Below are 5594 nucleotides of genomic sequence, written 5' to 3'. Positions count from 1 at the left end.
TTGTCCTGGTGACAGCTCTGTGGACCCACCCACATATCCGCTGCGGGCAGATTCTGAATGCTAACACAGACAATGCCCCAAGTTCCCAGCATTCTAGCTGGACCCTATACCCAGTCATCTGACAGCCAGACATGCCACGTCCCATACAATATAAGGGGTGGTTTGCCCCCTCCTCAATCTCTTGCTCTTTGTTCTCTTCTCTTGCCTTCTTCCTCTCTTGCTTTCTTCCTCTCCTTTCTCTGTCTCTGTCTCTGTCTCTCTCTCTCTCTCTCCCCCTCTCTCTCTCTCTCTCCCTCTCTCCTTCTCTTTTCCTTTCCTTCTCTCTACTTGACTGGCCTATTTTCTCCTTCCTACAATAAAATATCTCATTTATATATTGGTTCCTTTTTAACTAATACGCCGTGCAGCAACAGGTCAGCACCAGGGAGAGAGAGAGAGAGAGACCCAGGCCATCAGCACTGAGCCATCCTTTGGTACAACAGGTCTTTCTTTTTCATTTTGTTATAGCTTTCTATGTGTAGATAGTTATACAAGTATAAATCTCTCATTTGTTACCTTTGTATGTTTTCTTTCACATCTCTTTGTCATGTGACAGGTAGAAACTTAGTATGTATATGATAGGATACCAAAGGGGATGTGCACATAAGCTGCATGACAGCTTTATGTCTTCCAAAAAAAAAAAAAAAGAGCCTTAAAGTTTCTTCTGGAGGAAAGGTAAGTGTGATTTTGGTTGTACTAGGAAGATACATCATGGTGGAAAGGGGACAGTGCATGACCTTGACGTGGAAACTGAATGTGACACAGGAGAGGGAAAGTTCAGACCATCAGGTATGGCTGTTTAGTGAGCAAACATGACTAGACTGAACTCTGTCTCCCAGAACTCCCTTTCCTGGGTGTTTCTGGGTAGGTGGTCACAAGTGTGAATCTTGGGCAAGAGCTGGAGGCAGAAGCAAGCAGCTCAGAGTGCTGCCCTGTGATTGCTTGTTCATTTGCTGCATGAGGTAGCAGCTAGGCCTGCAACAACCTCCCATCCTCTGGATGATCCTCTGTAAGCTTACAGAACTCTCCAGGCAGGTCTGAGTGTGTGAGTGTGTGTGTGTGTGTATGTGTGTGTGTGTGAGAGAGAGAGAAGGGGAGAGAGAGAGAGAGAGAGAGAGAGAGAGAGAGAGAGTATGCTTGTGAGCATGAGTGTGTATACACATGTGCATGTGTGTGTATTCCCTTGCCTGTGTATATACACATGCACACATGTGTGCATTCCCGTGTGTGTGTATGCATGTGTGCATGTGTGTATGTGTCTGTGGGTAGGGTCCTGCTCCTATAGAACACCATATAGTCAATATAAAAATCATTAAGAGGAAATGACAAAAAAAAATTTCTATTTGCCTTTATGAGTTCCAACTGTATCTGATGTTTAGCCCATCTTTCCTTCTTTATATTCATTTTCCTTTACACAAAAATATGCCTATAGACTTTAATTTCCAACATCAGATGTGAGGATAATAGCCCCACAGAGGTGGTTCACTAGACTCCATAATTTTGGAAGGTTAAATCCCTGGACCTACACGATAGGCATGCATACACACACACACACACATACACACACACACACACACACACACACACACACACGTACACACACATATACATGCACACATGTTCTACCATTTTTGCTTCCTTTATTTAAAGATGATAGTTTTTAATTTTAAAATTATATTTTTTACATCATTCTTTCCCTTTCTTCTTCCCTCTAACCCGCCCATATTCTTTCCCTTCAACTTTCATGCCTCCCTTTTATTCCTTCTTAAATTTATTACTTTTTATCATTATTGTCATTCATATATGCATAATAATTTTGTGTGTTTGAGATCTTTGTCTGCTTGTATGTCTATGTACAATATAGGTGTCTGGTGCCTGCAGTGGTCAGAATAGGGATTTGGATTCTCTGGGACTAGAGTAACATAGTTGCAAACCACCATGTAGGTTCTGGGTTCTCTGGAAGAGCCCCCAGTGTTCTTACCCACTAAGCAATCTCTTCAGCCCTGAAATATAGTCTTTATAGAGCAAAGCTTTATTGAAGTTTGATCAATATAGTATAAACAGTATTTACTTAGGTTGTACAATTCAAATGTCGATGTAAACCGATTTCTAAGAAGGAACCAGGTTATCAGAAGGGATATGTTTGGAACATTTCCTTGTAGCAGGAAGCTCTAGAGATGCAATCGTTAGATCAGCCTCACTGGTAAGTGGAGAGGAATGTTTCTCTGGCTACGGCTTCTGAAGACCTGATTCTTCCACATAAAACAGAAACCCTCTCCACTGGAGTAGAGCTAGGCAGCACTGTCTCCAGAGGTTTCCTAGGCAAACCAGGACCCAGCCTTCAGCCAGTAAGTTCTGAGTGGGATATCTGAGGGAGACACCGAATGGCTGCAGCCTGATCAACATTCTTGTTAGTTTTCTTTACAGCAGGAGCATGTGAATGCTGAAGTCCCAAACCTGCCTTTTCACTGGTTTCTCTCTGGCCTGGATTGAGTGCATTGCCCAGATCAGCTAGTAGAGAGATTGTTCCACAAGGTGCTTTTGGGTCTCTAACAGTGAGAATCAGATGAAGCAACATAATGCAGGGGACGTTTGACTGCCAATCAAAGATCTAGATTTTTAACAAAGGGCTGTGGCATATTTCTTAGATATGTGACTATAGATAAATGTGATTCTCCAGCTAAAGTGTTCTCATATACATTAAATAAATAAATAATTATAAAAAATGTGATTCTCATTGTATCTCATCTCAGCTGTAACTAAAGGAGCTGAACAATGTGATATTGAAAGTCTTTGGATTCTGTGCATCTGAGAGTAGACCAATAAAAGCACCAATGATTTACATGTGCAGTTATGCCAAGAACGACACAGAAAGCCTGAGTCAAATTCCTTCTGGTTACTATTTTAGATGCTAACACACAGGCATCCAATCACCTAGCCAACCATTAGCTATATGACAAGATATTTTCTAGACACTGGAAATAGAAAGATGAATGGAGACAGAATTCTCCTTCTTGAACTGCCCACAGCTCACTAAGGGGAGGTAGATACATTCATAGCCAATGGCAATATGTGGAAATTTCAGTAAGTGTGTTCAGAACAAAGCAGGTGTTTGGTGATATTGTTATCCTGTGAACCCTGGACAAAGTCACAGGCAGACAAGGTGTCTTTCCTTCTGTGGAGAAGTCATGGTTACCCTTACTCCTTGCCATGTGCAGTTACTGACAGTTAGAGAATTCTTGTGTATCACAAGTGCGAGCAGGCCCTGAGGAACAGGGAGAAGAAAAGGAACAGAATAAAATTCTGTTCTCCACGTAGCCAACCACATAACCAGCATGGTTTCTTTACTGAAAGACAACCAAAACCTTTCTGAGAAAAGGAGACAGTATCTGAGATTGGCCTACTCTAACTAGCCCAATGTTATTAATTTATATCCTTCATTGTAATTGCAGTGGTTTTAAAACTGGAAGTTCATCCTTATTGGACAAATACACATTTTTGAGGTTATGTCATACAAGCTAAAAATACTCAAAAATCGGCATCTAAACCTTCAGTTATGGATTTCAACCCTTACATTTCTATTTTCAAAACACTTTCTGAGGCTTCTCTTCAAATAGCTCGGGGGCGATAGTAGTAAACAAAACAAAACAAAACAAGAAAACCACTTTCTGCCAACAAATATACCCTGGATATCACTCCCGTTCCTTTCTCCCTGGCTTGTATAACTGAAGATACTAGTAAGTAAACAGATCTTGTTTAAATTTTAAGTGATGCATCATTCACCACCAGAAAATGATGCCAAGTGTCCCCTCTTTTCGGCTTCCAGAGAGCTGACAAGGTGTGGCCTGCAGCTGGCTGATCTCCCAGTACTGCCTACTACCTCCAACTCCAGAGATGCCATCAGATCCCACCCAAAGGAGCCAGTAGTCCCCAAGAAACAATGAGCCATTCTTAAAAGACACAACCGGGGCTCTGTTGCTGCGGCACAGGAAGGTCAGATAAGATCTCCCAGCCCCAGCATTCCTTTGTGTCAGCAGCCACAAGTGGGATGTTCCTTGCCGGGTGAGAGGAAGCAAGCTTCGAAACACAATGTTCATTGAAATCTGCTTTCATCTGAGGAATCCCCAAGTGGCTCTTGCTTGAGGTGCATTCTGTCTGCAGCTGAGCCCTCCTGATGCATTTCCGTTGTTTGTTCTGGAGGAAAGGCAGTACCTTCATAAGGCTAGGTAAAGGGCATCGCATTGTGCTGCATAAGGCATCATGTGTCAGGATGTCTCCAGTGAGTCTGGAGCCTAGAAGATGCAATAAAAATAAAATTAAAAAAAAAAAAAAAAGAATTGAGTCCTTCAACATTCCGGCTCATGGATGGAGCAGGGGAACACAGCGCCTCTCTGGTGACTCCTAGGGCTGCACAGCTTGCTGCACGACCTTAGGAGCAGGAAATCATTCATTGCTCAAGTTGCAACCTTGGGCACGATGCCACTGGCCACAGTGGCAGAACTGAATAGTGTCCTTAGGATTTGCTTTCTAGAACTTTCCCAAAGCAGGATGGACCCTGAGGGGCCACAGCTAGAAGAGGGAACTGACCAGTGTCAAACATAAGTGAGCAGCTGCTCCATCCAAGCCTCAGGATTCAACCATCTTCTCATGCTGGAGGAAAACCATTCGGGGTACAAAGTGATTCTCTTTTTATTAAGAGAATCAACTGTTCCAAGCGGACATACAGGGAAATGAGTAACACTATTTAGCACTGCTACTCTTTTTGCTAAATCCTTTCTTCATTTTCTATGTCCTTCCTTTCTGGCCAAATTCACCTGAGCCATCAGCTTATAATGCAAGGCAAGAGGAACAACCCATGCCCCCTGTGGACAGAATAAACATTGCCTTTCATTGCCTTTTTTAACCCTGCATGTATATATAATTTAAAAATATTTTTGAAAGGTTCTACATTTTATTACTGGACAAGCCACACCCCTAATTTAGACATGAACAAGTCTCCAGGTTAAAAAAGTTGACCTCCATCTGGTAGGACTGATGGATGACTCCAGTTCAGTATATACCCTCTTGCCATTGTGTGAATCCTTACGGGCCCAGCCTCCTTCTCCTCCAGTGCCTTCTCTTGGAGTTGTATCTGATTTTGTCACCAATTTTCATCGAATCCATTGAGGAATAGGACAATCTTGCTTTTGTTTCTTAGCCAGGAATCACTTGATTCTGAAAGTCTCGTGAAAAGACACGGCGAGAAGCCGAGTCAGTAGCAGGGTGCAGAGTGGTAGGAGAGGAGAGAAGCTAAACATGCTCTTTATTGTACACACATGAGCATTTTTTGTCTATATTTGTGTCTGTGGACTGTGTGGGTGAAAGGCCTATAGATGCCAAAAAAGGGCATTGGATCCCCTGGAACTGGGGTTAAAAATGACTGTGAGCTGCTATTCAGGTACTAGAAATCAAAACCTGTTCCTCTGGAAAAGCAGCTAAAATGCTCTTAACCTCTGAGCCATCTCTCTACCTACCCAACCCTCCTTTTTTCCCCTTAGATCTCAAATTAAATGAAG

General features: G+C 42.6%; 1 pseudogene; it reads right to left on the bottom strand.

The window, feature by feature from the left end:
• Positions 1-5121: 5121 nt before the first annotated feature.
• On the bottom strand, positions 5122-5336 carry LOC116097925 (annotated as a pseudogene).
• Positions 5337-5594: the final 258 nt, after the last annotated feature.

This window comes from Mastomys coucha, unplaced genomic scaffold (genome assembly GCF_008632895.1).
Source record: "Mastomys coucha isolate ucsf_1 unplaced genomic scaffold, UCSF_Mcou_1 pScaffold2, whole genome shotgun sequence".
Lineage (NCBI taxonomy): Eukaryota > Metazoa > Chordata > Mammalia > Rodentia > Muridae > Mastomys > Mastomys coucha.
The sequence above is the reverse complement of the archived record's forward strand: the minus strand, read 5'-3'. Positions and strand labels throughout refer to the sequence as shown.